The 15,256-nt window shown below is 62.4% G+C and overlaps 4 non-coding genes across 4 annotated transcripts; all 4 read right to left on the bottom strand.

Annotated features, from left to right (window-relative positions):
- Positions 1 to 959: 959 nt before the first annotated feature.
- LOC142873991 (5S ribosomal RNA) lies at positions 960 to 1,078 on the bottom strand. The gene has a single exon (XR_012921931.1). It is a non-coding gene; the product is annotated as a 5S ribosomal RNA (ribosomal RNA).
- Positions 1,079 to 4,906: 3,828 nt separating this feature from the next.
- Positions 4,907 to 5,025, bottom strand: LOC142873980 (5S ribosomal RNA). Its single transcript, XR_012921930.1, has one exon. It is a non-coding gene; the product is annotated as a 5S ribosomal RNA (ribosomal RNA).
- Positions 5,026 to 8,854: 3,829 nt separating this feature from the next.
- On the bottom strand, positions 8,855 to 8,973 carry LOC142873969 (5S ribosomal RNA). Its single transcript, XR_012921929.1, has one exon. It is a non-coding gene; the product is annotated as a 5S ribosomal RNA (ribosomal RNA).
- Positions 8,974 to 12,802: 3,829 nt separating this feature from the next.
- Positions 12,803 to 12,921, bottom strand: LOC142873958 (5S ribosomal RNA). Its single transcript, XR_012921928.1, has one exon. It is a non-coding gene; the product is annotated as a 5S ribosomal RNA (ribosomal RNA).
- Positions 12,922 to 15,256: the final 2,335 nt, after the last annotated feature.

Here is a 15,256-nt window from a genome sequence, read left to right as displayed (position 1 = left end):
ATGAATAAGAACACGGGGGGGGGGAGAGGGGGGCACGGGCAACACATGTCACCTTAATACTTGGACTCCCATCATCTGCTTGAAAAGAGAGAGAAAAGAAAATGCAATAATAGAGATAAGAGACACTTTTTAAAAATAATGAATCCGGCCGGGCGCTGTGGCTCACGCCTGTAATCCTAGCTCTTGGGAGGCCGAGGCGGGCGGATTGCTCAAGGTCAGGTGTTCAAAACCAGCCTGAGCAAGAGCGAGACCCCGTCTCTACTATCAATAGAAAGAAATGAATTGGCCAACTGATATATATATAAAAATTTAGCTGGGCATGGTGGCGCATGCCTGTAGTCCCAGCTACCCGGGAGGCTGAGGCAGAAGGATCACTCGAGCCCAGGAGTTTGAAGTTGCTGTGAGCTAGGCTGACGCCACGGCACTCACTCTAGCCTGGGCAACAAACCGAGACTCTGTCTCAAAAAATAAATAAATAAATAAATAAATAAATAAATAAATAATGAATCCGAAGAGAATAGTAAAAGGAGGCCTGTGGAGCAGGTCGGGGTGTGACTCCGGATCCCCCAACATCAGGTGCCACCACCAAAGATTCCTACGTGTAGCCCATAGAACCCCAAAAGCAACGGGAGGAGTTCTGGTCACATACTCCCTCAAAATGACATCCTGGCCTTCTTCGGGAACTCCCTCCCCTCTCAGACTCTCAAGGTTTCCTCCAGCGTGTCGGTTCCCACAGAGCAGACCTTTGGTCTGAGACCTGACAGTCCAGAAGCCACGCATGCTGCCGCGTGGCGGCGGTGTGGCGGCTCGGGACAAGAGGAGGCCCCACAGTGCGGGCTGGGGCGCCAGGCACCGCGGCGGGCGCTGAGGGTGGGGGTCACCCCCACCCCGGGCCGCCCCCGCACTCCCAGAAACGCGACAGAACCAGAGGCAAAAAAAAAAAAAATAAAAAAAGAAGAAGCCTACGGCACCCGGTATTCCCGGGCGGTCTCCCATCCAAGTTCTAACCAGGCCCGACCCTGCTTAGCTTCCGAGATCAGACGAGATCGGGCGCGTTCAGGGTGGTGTGGCCGTGGACGGCGGAGGGCGCCCCTGCCCCGCTCAGGAAGCCGAGCCTCTCTGCGCTTCCCCGCCGCCTCCTCCCGCCCCAGGCCCCGCGCCGGCGCTGACCCGCGCCGGGCCGGGCCTGTTGAGTTCGCCGGCCGGTCCGGCGGGCTCCGAGGGACGGGGGTGACAGGCGGGGCGGGCAGGGAGCGGCGGGCCGGGGTTGGGGGCTGTCTCTCTATACACACACACTCACACTCACTCACTCACTCACACTCACACAAGATGCGCCTCCACGGCTGGACCCGCCAAGGTGGAGACCTTCCAGCCCCCCTCCTCTCCTCGCCTGGCCTCCTTCACCTCCCCGCCCCCCACCCCCAGCGCGCTGACTGCGCACGGGCGGGCGGGGCGCTCGCCCTTTGACCCCAGCCAGGGGCCGCCCTCCCCCACAACCCCTTTCAGTTGCGCCCCCCACCCTGTGGCCGGGCGGCCGCCTATTCCCCCGGGCCAGGGCTGGGGCACAGCGCACGGGGGAGGGGAGCGAGTGTATGGGGCGTCTCTCTCTCGGGATGTGTCCCTTGGGTGGGGTGGGGTGGCGTGGTTTGTGGGGCGCTGAAGAAATCAGTCCCCTCCATCTCCTCCCTCTGGAAAACCCCCAAGCCCTTGGAGAACTGCCGGCAACGCTACCGTGGGGGCCGGGACCCTCCTCTGTGTCCTCCTGTGGCCCAGTCCAAGGGGCCTGGGCCTGGCCGGGGCTGCATTGGACCCCAACCACCCTGGCGTGTGGACTCGCTAAAAATCGGCGACTAGATATTGGATTCCAGCGTCATTGAGGTCATTTCACTAATGAGTGCACCGGAAAGAGTTTCCTAATCCATCTGTGAGGGTGGCAACTGAAAGAGAATTTGAAAGCTGACAGAATAGGCGAGGAAAGGCATAGGAGATTTCCACACCCAGTAAGGAAGCCTTTCCCGAAATGGAAGAAAGAAAGGAGCAAACAGAGACACCGGTAGCCCGCCCGGATCAGAGTCTGCCCCTGACAGAAAGTACCCTGACCAGGTTCACCCGTGGGTGGGTCGCGAGCTAGCGGCATTCAGAAGAGCCAGGCCCGCGGTCTGTGCAGAAGACACCTGCACTCGGGTGTGTGTGGCGGCACAATTCCCAAGCAGCTCCAGATGTTAATCCAAGGAGAAGCCAGGGAGTTCCCAACGCCCCAGGTGTCCTCAGCCCACGACTGGCTGCTGTGGGAATGCGAAGCCCGGCTCCTTGTCTCAGAGCAGGGCAACCAGGAGGTGTGATGTCCACCCCGGGGTTCCCAGGAGGATCAGACTGAAGCTGGGACTTGGCCTGAAAGTGTCCCCTCGCATGGCCACCCCCTTCCCCTTCCTGCTCCTCTACTCCTGGTGCCCCTCCATCCAGGGGCCAGACCTTAAAGAGTCACCCGCAAGAGAATCCTGGTCACAAAGGAGCCTTCTGGGGGACCCGTGCTGAGAGAGGTTGTGGGCAGGGCCCGCTGGGGCTCTGCCCGACCCAGGGCTGAGAGATGCAACCTCCCAGCTCTGGGTCCCTGCAGGAAGTGTTGGCAAGCACAGGGCCAGTCCTCCAAAGGCCCAGGTGCAGGGAGCCCAGGCCAAGCAGCCCGTGGAAGAAGCCACATGCTGTGCCACCCCGGGGAACACGACTGCAGGCCACAGCCCTTCCCGCCTCCTCCTCCTCCTCCTCCCACCCTGCCCCCGCCCCCGCCCCCACCTGGCGCAGGGCCCAGAGACACCTCAGACACTTGCTACCCAAAGTGCAAAGGGCATCAGTTGCTCCTCCAAACCCCCCCACCCAGCCCAGCAGATCGCGTTGTCCAGCCAGCCCCCAGGCCTCCCTGGGGCGCCCAGCAGAAAAGTGCAGACACCCACCGGACCCTCAATCTCAGTTTTCGGATGTTTTTGCCACTCTAAGGACCCGCAGGCCAGCTGGGCCTTCTGGCAGCACAGAGAGCCCCGGAATCCGACCTGGAGAGCTGGGTGTACGTCCCCATGAGGAGGCGGTCCCCACCTCCGCGGCTCTCCCCTTGCGGGGAGCGGCAGCCACGGGGCCTCAGAGAAGGCACCAGGCTGGGCCCCCACGGCACAGCGGGAGCACGTCCCCCGCAGGCCACTTAGGGACAGGCGGCCGGCCGGCGGACGGTTGGGTTGTGCAAGACGCCGCGGCCGCCCTGCTACCGGGTTCCTGGGAGGGCGTCCTGGAACCAGCGTCCACACCAAGCCCTTGGAAGGCCCAGGCGACGGAGGAGCCCCGTCAGGCAGGGGCCGAGGATGGTGACGGCCCGGGCAGGGAGGAGCGTGTCAGGCAGGGGTAGAGGACGGTGACAGGTGACAGGCCGGGCGGGATGGAGTCAGTCAGGCAGGGGCCGTGGAGGAGACGGGCTGGGTAAGGGTTAGGGTTAGAGTCAGGACACAAGTCACAATCGCAAAGACCTGGAAGCGACCCGAGTGCCCATCGACCCACGAGTGCGTAAATGAAATGTGGCGCGTGGACACCACGGAGTGCTATTCGGCTGTGAGGAGCAGCGGTGAGGGGGCACCTCTCGTGGTTCTCCTGGCCAGAGCTGGAACCCGTTCCAGTAAGCCAAGCATTCCAAGAATGGACACACGAGCACCACGTGCTCGCGCTCACCAGCAAATGGGTACGAACCGATGGACACCTAAGTGGACACAGAGGAATCACCTTCATCGGGTGGGTGTCGGGCGGGTGGGGGGAGGGGATGGGCATACACATCCATTAGGAATGGGGTGGGTGCGCACCGACTGGGGGATGGGCGCACTTGAAGCTCTGACCCGAGGGGGGAGGCTGGGAGAGGGCAACGCACCCGACCTTAACATTGGTACCCCCACAATACGCTGGAACAACATGAGAGGTAAATGAATAAGAACACGGGGGGGGGGAGAGGGGGGCACGGGCAACACATGTCACCTTAATACTTGGACTCCCATCATCTGCTTGAAAAGAGAGAGAAAAGAAAATGCAATAATAGAGATAAGAGACACTTTTTAAAAATAATGAATCCGGCCGGGCGCTGTGGCTCACGCCTGTAATCCTAGCTCTTGGGAGGCCGAGGCGGGCGGATTGCTCAAGGTCAGGTGTTCAAAACCAGCCTGAGCAAGAGCGAGACCCCGTCTCTACTATCAATAGAAAGAAATGAATTGGCCAACTGATATATATATAAAAATTTAGCTGGGCATGGTGGCGCATGCCTGTAGTCCCAGCTACCCGGGAGGCTGAGGCAGAAGGATCACTCGAGCCCAGGAGTTTGAAGTTGCTGTGAGCTAGGCTGACGCCACGGCACTCACTCTAGCCTGGGCAACAAACCGAGACTCTGTCTCAAAAAATAAATAAATAAATAAATAAATAAATAATGAATCCGAAGAGAAAAGTAAAAGGAGGCCTGTGGAGCAGGTCGGGGTGTGACTCCGGATCCCCCAACATCAGGTGCCACCACCAAAGATTCCTACGTGTAGCCCATAGAACCCCAAAAGCAACGGGAGGAGTTCTGGTCACATACTCCCTCAAAATGACATCCTGGCCTTCTTCGGGAACTCCCTCCCCTCTCAGACTCTCAAGGTTTCCTCCAGCGTGTCGGTTCCCACAGAGCAGACCTTTGGTCTGAGACCTGACAGTCCAGAAGCCACGCATGCTGCCGCGTGGCGGCGGTGTGGCGGCTCGGGACAAGAGGAGGCCCCACAGTGCGGGCTGGGGCGCCAGGCACCGCGGCGGGCGCTGAGGGTGGGGGTCACCCCCACCCCGGGCCGCCCCCGCACTCCCAGAAACGCGACAGAACCAGAGGCAAAAAAAAAAAAATAAAAAAAGAAGAAGCCTACGGCACCCGGTATTCCCGGGCGGTCTCCCATCCAAGTTCTAACCAGGCCCGACCCTGCTTAGCTTCCGAGATCAGACGAGATCGGGCGCGTTCAGGGTGGTGTGGCCGTGGACGGCGGAGGGCGCCCCTGCCCCGCTCAGGAAGCCGAGCCTCTCTGCGCTTCCCCGCCGCCTCCTCCCGCCCCAGGCCCCGCGCCGGCGCTGACCCGCGCCGGGCCGGGCCTGTTGAGTTCGCCGGCCGGGTCCGGCGGGCTCCGAGGGACGGGGGTGACAGGCGGGGCGGGCAGGGAGCGGCGGGCCGGGGTTGGGGGCTGTCTCTCTATACACACACACTCACACTCACTCACTCACTCACACTCACACAAGATGCGCCTCCACGGCTGGACCCGCCAAGGTGGAGACCTTCCAGCCCCCCTCCTCTCCTCGCCTGGCCTCCTTCACCTCCCCGCCCCCCACCCCCAGCGCGCTGACTGCGCACGGGCGGGCGGGGCGCTCGCCCTTTGACCCCAGCCAGGGGCCGCCCTCCCCCACAACCCCTTTCAGTTGCGCCCCCCACCCTGTGGCCGGGCGGCCGCCTATTCCCCCGGGCCAGGGCTGGGGCACAGCGCACGGGGGAGGGGAGCGAGTGTATGGGGCGTCTCTCTCTCGGGATGTGTCCCTTGGGTGGGGTGGGGTGGCGTGGTTTGTGGGGCGCTGAAGAAATCAGTCCCCTCCATCTCCTCCCTCTGGAAAACCCCCAAGCCCTTGGAGAACTGCCGGCAACGCTACCGTGGGGGCCGGGACCCTCCTCTGTGTCCTCCTGTGGCCCAGTCCAAGGGGCCTGGGCCTGGCCGGGGCTGCATTGGACCCCAACCACCCTGGCGTGTGGACTCGCTAAAAATCGGCGACTAGATATTGGATTCCAGCGTCATTGAGGTCATTTCACTAATGAGTGCACCGGAAAGAGTTTCCTAATCCATCTGTGAGGGTGGCAACTGAAAGAGAATTTGAAAGCTGACAGAATAGGCGAGGAAAGGCATAGGAGATTTCCACACCCAGTAAGGAAGCCTTTCCCGAAATGGAAGAAAGAAAGGAGCAAACAGAGACACCGGTAGCCCGCCCGGATCAGAGTCTGCCCCTGACAGAAAGTACCCTGACCAGGTTCACCCGTGGGTGGGTCGCGAGCTAGCGGCATTCAGAAGAGCCAGGCCCGCGGTCTGTGCAGAAGACACCTGCACTCGGGTGTGTGTGGCGGCACAATTCCCAAGCAGCTCCAGATGTTAATCCAAGGAGAAGCCAGGGAGTTCCCAACGCCCCAGGTGTCCTCAGCCCACGACTGGCTGCTGTGGGAATGCGAAGCCCGGCTCCTTGTCTCAGAGCAGGGCAACCAGGAGGTGTGATGTCCACACCGGGGTTCCCAGGAGGATCAGACTGAAGCTGGGACTTGGCCTGAAAGTGTCCCCTCGCATGGCCACCCCCTTCCCCTTCCTGCTCCTCTACTCCTGGTGCCCCTCCATCCAGGGGCCAGACCTTAAAGAGTCACCCGCAAGAGAATCCTGGTCCCAAAGGAGCCTTCTGGGGGACCCGTGCTGAGAGAGGTTGTGGGCAGGGCCCGCTGGGGCTCTGCCCGACCCAGGGCTGAGAGATGCAACCTCCCAGCTCTGGGTCCCTGCAGGAAGTGTTGGCAAGCACAGGGCCAGTCCTCCAAAGGCCCAGGTGCAGGGAGCCCAGGCCAAGCAGCCCGTGGAAGAAGCCACATGCTGTGCCACCCCGGGGAACACGACTGCAGGCCACAGCCCTTCCCGCCTCCTCCTCCTCCTCCTCCCACCCCGCCCCCGCCCCCGCCCCCACCTGGCGCAGGGCCCAGAGACACCTCAGACACTTGCTACCCAAAGTGCAAAGGGCATCAGTTGCTCCTCCAAACCCCCCCACCCAGCCCAGCAGACCGCGTTGTCCAGCCAGCCCCCAGGCCTCCCTGGGGCGCCCAGCAGAAAAGTGCAGACACCCACCGGACCCTCAATCTCAGTTTTCGGATGTTTTTGCCACTCTAAGGACCCGCAGGCCAGCTGGGCCTTCTGGCAGCACAGAGAGCCCCGGAATCCGACCTGGAGAGCTGGGTGTACGTCCCCATGAGGAGGCGGTCCCCACCTCCGCGGCTCTCCCCTTGCGGGGAGCGGCAGCCACGGGGCCTCAGAGAAGGCACCAGGCTGGGCCCCCACGGCACAGCGGGAGCACGTCCCCCGCAGGCCACTTAGGGACAGGCGGCCGGCCGGCGGACGGTTGGGTTGTGCGAGACGCCGCGGCCGCCCTGCTACCGGGTTCCTGGGAGGGCGTCCTGGAACCAGCGTCCACACCAAGCCCTTGGAAGGCCCAGGCGACGGAGGAGCCCCGTCAGGCAGGGGCCGAGGATGGTGACGGCCCGGGCAGGGAGGAGCGTGTCAGGCAGGGGTAGAGGACGGTGACAGGTGACAGGCCGGGCGGGATGGAGTCAGTCAGGCAGGGGCCGTGGAGGAGACGGGCTGGGTAAGGGTTAGGGTTAGAGTCAGGACACAAGTCACAATCGCAAAGACCTGGAAGCGACCCGAGTGCCCATCGACCCACGAGTGCGTAAATGAAATGTGGCGCGTGGACACCACGGAGTGCTATTCGGCTGTGAGGAGCAGCGGTGAGGGGGCACCTCTCGTGGTTCTCCTGGCCAGAGCTGGAACCCGTTCCAGTAAGCCAAGCATTCCAAGAATGGACACACGAGCACCACGTGCTCGCGCTCACCAGCAAATGGGTACGAACCGATGGACACCTAAGTGGACACAGAGGAATCACCTTCATCGGGTGGGTGTCGGGCGGGTGGGGGGAGGGGATGGGCATACACATCCATTAGGAATGGGGTGGGTGCGCACCGACAGGGGGATGGGCGCACTTGAAGCTCTGACCCGAGGGGGGAGGCTGGGAGAGGGCAACGCACCCGACCTTAACATTGGTACCCCCACAATACGCTGGAACAACATGAGAGGTAAATGAATAAGAACACGGGGGGGGGGAGAGGGGGGCACGGGCAACACATGTCACCTTAATACTTGGACTCCCATCATCTGCTTGAAAAGAGAGAGAAAAGAAAATGCAATAATAGAGATAAGAGACACTTTTTAAAAATAATGAATCCGGCCGGGCGCTGTGGCTCACGCCTGTAATCCTAGCTCTTGGGAGGCCGAGGCGGGCGGATTGCTCAAGGTCAGGTGTTCAAAACCAGCCTGAGCAAGAGCGAGACCCCGTCTCTACTATCAATAGAAAGAAATGAATTGGCCAACTGATATATATATAAAAATTTAGCTGGGCATGGTGGCGCATGCCTGTAGTCCCAGCTACCCGGGAGGCTGAGGCAGAAGGATCACTCGAGCCCAGGAGTTTGAAGTTGCTGTGAGCTAGGCTGACGCCACGGCACTCACTCTAGCCTGGGCAACAAACCGAGACTCTGTCTCAAAAAATAAATAAATAAATAAATAAATAAATAATGAATCCGAAGAGAAAAGTAAAAGGAGGCCTGTGGAGCAGGTCGGGGTGTGACTCCGGATCCCCCAACATCAGGTGCCACCACCAAAGATTCCTACGTGTAGCCCATAGAACCCCAAAAGCAACGGGAGGAGTTCTGGTCACATACTCCCTCAAAATGACATCCTGGCCTTCTTCGGGAACTCCCTCCCCTCTCAGACTCTCAAGGTTTCCTCCAGCGTGTCGGTTCCCACAGAGCAGACCTTTGGTCTGAGACCTGACAGTCCAGAAGCCACGCATGCTGCCGCGTGGCGGCGGTGTGGCGGCTCGGGACAAGAGGAGGCCCCACAGTGCGGGCTGGGGCGCCAGGCACCGCGGCGGGCGCTGAGGGTGGGGGTCACCCCCACCCCGGGCCGCCCCCGCACTCCCAGAAACGCGACAGAACCAGAGGCAAAAAAAAAAAAATAAAAAAAGAAGAAGCCTACGGCACCCGGTATTCCCGGGCGGTCTCCCATCCAAGTTCTAACCAGGCCCGACCCTGCTTAGCTTCCGAGATCAGACGAGATCGGGCGCGTTCAGGGTGGTGTGGCCGTGGACGGCGGAGGGCGCCCCTGCCCCGCTCAGGAAGCCGAGCCTCTCTGCGCTTCCCCGCCGCCTCCTCCCGCCCCAGGCCCCGCGCCGGCGCTGACCCGCGCCGGGCCGGGCCTGTTGAGTTCGCCGGCCGGGTCCGGCGGGCTCCGAGGGACGGGGGTGACAGGCGGGGCGGGCAGGGAGCGGCGGGCCGGGGTTGGGGGCTGTCTCTCTATACACACACACTCACACTCACTCACTCACTCACACTCACACAAGATGCGCCTCCACGGCTGGACCCGCCAAGGTGGAGACCTTCCAGCCCCCCTCCTCTCCTCGCCTGGCCTCCTTCACCTCCCCGCCCCCCACCCCCAGCGCGCTGACTGCGCACGGGCGGGCGGGGCGCTCGCCCTTTGACCCCAGCCAGGGGCCGCCCTCCCCCACAACCCCTTTCAGTTGCGCCCCCCACCCTGTGGCCGGGCGGCCGCCTATTCCCCCGGGCCAGGGCTGGGGCACAGCGCACGGGGGAGGGGAGCGAGTGTATGGGGCGTCTCTCTCTCGGGATGTGTCCCTTGGGTGGGGTGGGGTGGCGTGGTTTGTGGGGCGCTGAAGAAATCAGTCCCCTCCATCTCCTCCCTCTGGAAAACCCCCAAGCCCTTGGAGAACTGCCGGCAACGCTACCGTGGGGGCCGGGACCCTCCTCTGTGTCCTCCTGTGGCCCAGTCCAAGGGGCCTGGGCCTGGCCGGGGCTGCATTGGACCCCAACCACCCTGGCGTGTGGACTCGCTAAAAATCGGCGACTAGATATTGGATTCCAGCGTCATTGAGGTCATTTCACTAATGAGTGCACCGGAAAGAGTTTCCTAATCCATCTGTGAGGGTGGCAACTGAAAGAGAATTTGAAAGCTGACAGAATAGGCGAGGAAAGGCATAGGAGATTTCCACACCCAGTAAGGAAGCCTTTCCCGAAATGGAAGAAAGAAAGGAGCAAACAGAGACACCGGTAGCCCGCCCGGATCAGAGTCTGCCCCTGACAGAAAGTACCCTGACCAGGTTCACCCGTGGGTGGGTCGCGAGCTAGCGGCATTCAGAAGAGCCAGGCCCGCGGTCTGTGCAGAAGACACCTGCACTCGGGTGTGTGTGGCGGCACAATTCCCAAGCAGCTCCAGATGTTAATCCAAGGAGAAGCCAGGGAGTTCCCAACGCCCCAGGTGTCCTCAGCCCACGACTGGCTGCTGTGGGAATGCGAAGCCCGGCTCCTTGTCTCAGAGCAGGGCAACCAGGAGGTGTGATGTCCACACCGGGGTTCCCAGGAGGATCAGACTGAAGCTGGGACTTGGCCTGAAAGTGTCCCCTCGCATGGCCACCCCCTTCCCCTTCCTGCTCCTCTACTCCTGGTGCCCCTCCATCCAGGGGCCAGACCTTAAAGAGTCACCCGCAAGAGAATCCTGGTCCCAAAGGAGCCTTCTGGGGGACCCGTGCTGAGAGAGGTTGTGGGCAGGGCCCGCTGGGGCTCTGCCCGACCCAGGGCTGAGAGATGCAACCTCCCAGCTCTGGGTCCCTGCAGGAAGTGTTGGCAAGCACAGGGCCAGTCCTCCAAAGGCCCAGGTGCAGGGAGCCCAGGCCAAGCAGCCCGTGGAAGAAGCCACATGCTGTGCCACCCCGGGGAACACGACTGCAGGCCACAGCCCTTCCCGCCTCCTCCTCCTCCTCCTCCCACCCCGCCCCCGCCCCCGCCCCCACCTGGCGCAGGGCCCAGAGACACCTCAGACACTTGCTACCCAAAGTGCAAAGGGCATCAGTTGCTCCTCCAAACCCCCCCACCCAGCCCAGCAGATCGCGTTGTCCAGCCAGCCCCCAGGCCTCCCTGGGGCGCCCAGCAGAAAAGTGCAGACACCCACCGGACCCTCAATCTCAGTTTTCGGATGTTTTTGCCACTCTAAGGACCCGCAGGCCAGCTGGGCCTTCTGGCAGCACAGAGAGCCCCGGAATCCGACCTGGAGAGCTGGGTGTACGTCCCCATGAGGAGGCGGTCCCCACCTCCGCGGCTCTCCCCTTGCGGGGAGCGGCAGCCACGGGGCCTCAGAGAAGGCACCAGGCTGGGCCCCCACGGCACAGCGGGAGCACGTCCCCCGCAGGCCACTTAGGGACAGGCGGCCGGCCGGCGGACGGTTGGGTTGTGCGAGACGCCGCGGCCGCCCTGCTACCGGGTTCCTGGGAGGGCGTCCTGGAACCAGCGTCCACACCAAGCCCTTGGAAGGCCCAGGCGACGGAGGAGCCCCGTCAGGCAGGGGCCGAGGATGGTGACGGCCCGGGCAGGGAGGAGCGTGTCAGGCAGGGGTAGAGGACGGTGACAGGTGACAGGCCGGGCGGGATGGAGTCAGTCAGGCAGGGGCCGTGGAGGAGACGGGCTGGGTAAGGGTTAGGGTTAGAGTCAGGACACAAGTCACAATCGCAAAGACCTGGAAGCGACCCGAGTGCCCATCGACCCACGAGTGCGTAAATGAAATGTGGCGCGTGGACACCACGGAGTGCTATTCGGCTGTGAGGAGCAGCGGTGAGGGGGCACCTCTCGTGGTTCTCCTGGCCAGAGCTGGAACCCGTTCCAGTAAGCCAAGCATTCCAAGAATGGACACACGAGCACCACGTGCTCGCGCTCACCAGCAAATGGGTACGAACCGATGGACACCTAAGTGGACACAGAGGAATCACCTTCATCGGGTGGGTGTCGGGCGGGTGGGGGGAGGGGATGGGCATACACATCCATTAGGAATGGGGTGGGTGCGCACCGACAGGGGGATGGGCGCACTTGAAGCTCTGACCCGAGGGGGGAGGCTGGGAGAGGGCAACGCACCCGACCTTAACATTGGTACCCCCACAATACGCTGGAACAACATGAGAGGTAAATGAATAAGAACACGGGGGGGGGGAGAGGGGGGCACGGGCAACACATGTCACCTTAATACTTGGACTCCCATCATCTGCTTGAAAAGAGAGAGAAAAGAAAATGCAATAATAGAGATAAGAGACACTTTTTAAAAATAATGAATCCGGCCGGGCGCTGTGGCTCACGCCTGTAATCCTAGCTCTTGGGAGGCCGAGGCGGGCGGATTGCTCAAGGTCAGGTGTTCAAAACCAGCCTGAGCAAGAGCGAGACCCCGTCTCTACTATCAATAGAAAGAAATGAATTGGCCAACTGATATATATATAAAAATTTAGCTGGGCATGGTGGCGCATGCCTGTAGTCCCAGCTACCCGGGAGGCTGAGGCAGAAGGATCACTCGAGCCCAGGAGTTTGAAGTTGCTGTGAGCTAGGCTGACGCCACGGCACTCACTCTAGCCTGGGCAACAAACCGAGACTCTGTCTCAAAAAATAAATAAATAAATAAATAAATAAATAATGAATCCGAAGAGAAAAGTAAAAGGAGGCCTGTGGAGCAGGTCGGGGTGTGACTCCGGATCCCCCAACATCAGGTGCCACCACCAAAGATTCCTACGTGTAGCCCATAGAACCCCAAAAGCAACGGGAGGAGTTCTGGTCACATACTCCCTCAAAATGACATCCTGGCCTTCTTCGGGAACTCCCTCCCCTCTCAGACTCTCAAGGTTTCCTCCAGCGTGTCGGTTCCCACAGAGCAGACCTTTGGTCTGAGACCTGACAGTCCAGAAGCCACGCATGCTGCCGCGTGGCGGCGGTGTGGCGGCTCGGGACAAGAGGAGGCCCCACAGTGCGGGCTGGGGCGCCAGGCACCGCGGCGGGCGCTGAGGGTGGGGGTCACCCCCACCCCGGGCCGCCCCCGCACTCCCAGAAACGCGACAGAACCAGAGGCAAAAAAAAAAAAATAAAAAAAGAAGAAGCCTACGGCACCCGGTATTCCCGGGCGGTCTCCCATCCAAGTTCTAACCAGGCCCGACCCTGCTTAGCTTCCGAGATCAGACGAGATCGGGCGCGTTCAGGGTGGTGTGGCCGTGGACGGCGGAGGGCGCCCCTGCCCCGCTCAGGAAGCCGAGCCTCTCTGCGCTTCCCCGCCGCCTCCTCCCGCCCCAGGCCCCGCGCCGGCGCTGACCCGCGCCGGGCCGGGCCTGTTGAGTTCGCCGGCCGGGTCCGGCGGGCTCCGAGGGACGGGGGTGACAGGCGGGGCGGGCAGGGAGCGGCGGGCCGGGGTTGGGGGCTGTCTCTCTATACACACACACTCACACTCACTCACTCACTCACACTCACACAAGATGCGCCTCCACGGCTGGACCCGCCAAGGTGGAGACCTTCCAGCCCCCCTCCTCTCCTCGCCTGGCCTCCTTCACCTCCCCGCCCCCCACCCCCAGCGCGCTGACTGCGCACGGGCGGGCGGGGCGCTCGCCCTTTGACCCCAGCCAGGGGCCGCCCTCCCCCACAACCCCTTTCAGTTGCGCCCCCCACCCTGTGGCCGGGCGGCCGCCTATTCCCCCGGGCCAGGGCTGGGGCACAGCGCACGGGGGAGGGGAGCGAGTGTATGGGGCGTCTCTCTCTCGGGATGTGTCCCTTGGGTGGGGTGGGGTGGCGTGGTTTGTGGGGCGCTGAAGAAATCAGTCCCCTCCATCTCCTCCCTCTGGAAAACCCCCAAGCCCTTGGAGAACTGCCGGCAACGCTACCGTGGGGGCCGGGACCCTCCTCTGTGTCCTCCTGTGGCCCAGTCCAAGGGGCCTGGGCCTGGCCGGGGCTGCATTGGACCCCAACCACCCTGGCGTGTGGACTCGCTAAAAATCGGCGACTAGATATTGGATTCCAGCGTCATTGAGGTCATTTCACTAATGAGTGCACCGGAAAGAGTTTCCTAATCCATCTGTGAGGGTGGCAACTGAAAGAGAATTTGAAAGCTGACAGAATAGGCGAGGAAAGGCATAGGAGATTTCCACACCCAGTAAGGAAGCCTTTCCCGAAATGGAAGAAAGAAAGGAGCAAACAGAGACACCGGTAGCCCGCCCGGATCAGAGTCTGCCCCTGACAGAAAGTACCCTGACCAGGTTCACCCGTGGGTGGGTCGCGAGCTAGCGGCATTCAGAAGAGCCAGGCCCGCGGTCTGTGCAGAAGACACCTGCACTCGGGTGTGTGTGGCGGCACAATTCCCAAGCAGCTCCAGATGTTAATCCAAGGAGAAGCCAGGGAGTTCCCAACGCCCCAGGTGTCCTCAGCCCACGACTGGCTGCTGTGGGAATGCGAAGCCCGGCTCCTTGTCTCAGAGCAGGGCAACCAGGAGGTGTGATGTCCACACCGGGGTTCCCAGGAGGATCAGACTGAAGCTGGGACTTGGCCTGAAAGTGTCCCCTCGCATGGCCACCCCCTTCCCCTTCCTGCTCCTCTACTCCTGGTGCCCCTCCATCCAGGGGCCAGACCTTAAAGAGTCACCCGCAAGAGAATCCTGGTCCCAAAGGAGCCTTCTGGGGGACCCGTGCTGAGAGAGGTTGTGGGCAGGGCCCGCTGGGGCTCTGCCCGACCCAGGGCTGAGAGATGCAACCTCCCAGCTCTGGGTCCCTGCAGGAAGTGTTGGCAAGCACAGGGCCAGTCCTCCAAAGGCCCAGGTGCAGGGAGCCCAGGCCAAGCAGCCCGTGGAAGAAGCCACATGCTGTGCCACCCCGGGGAACACGACTGCAGGCCACAGCCCTTCCCGCCTCCTCCTCCTCCTCCTCCCACCCCGCCCCCGCCCCCGCCCCCACCTGGCGCAGGGCCCAGAGACACCTCAGACACTTGCTACCCAAAGTGCAAAGGGCATCAGTTGCTCCTCCAAACCCCCCCACCCAGCCCAGCAGATCGCGTTGTCCAGCCAGCCCCCAGGCCTCCCTGGGGCGCCCAGCAGAAAAGTGCAGACACCCACCGGACCCTCAATCTCAGTTTTCGGATGTTTTTGCCACTCTAAGGACCCGCAGGCCAGCTGGGCCTTCTGGCAGCACAGAGAGCCCCGGAATCCGACCTGGAGAGCTGGGTGTACGTCCCCATGAGGAGGCGGTCCCCACCTCCGCGGCTCTCCCCTTGCGGGGAGCGGCAGCCACGGGGCCTCAGAGAAGGCACCAGGCTGGGCCCCCACGGCACAGCGGGAGCACGTCCCCCGCAGGCCACTTAGGGACAGGCGGCCGGCCGGCGGACGGTTGGGTTGTGCGAGACGCCGCGGCCGCCCTGCTACCGGGTTCCTGGGAGGGCGTCCTGGAACCAGCGTCCACACCAAGCCCTTGGAAGGCCCAGGCGACGGAGGAGCCCCGTCAGGCAGGGGCCGAGGATGGTGACGGCCCGGGCAGGGAGGAGCGTGTCAGGCAGGGGTAGAGGACGGTGACAGGTGAC

Source organism: Microcebus murinus, chromosome 11 (assembly GCF_040939455.1).
Source record: "Microcebus murinus isolate Inina chromosome 11, M.murinus_Inina_mat1.0, whole genome shotgun sequence".
In the NCBI taxonomy this organism is placed as follows: Eukaryota; Metazoa; Chordata; class Mammalia; order Primates; family Cheirogaleidae; genus Microcebus; species Microcebus murinus.
This window is presented reverse-complemented; position numbering and strand designations above follow the sequence as displayed.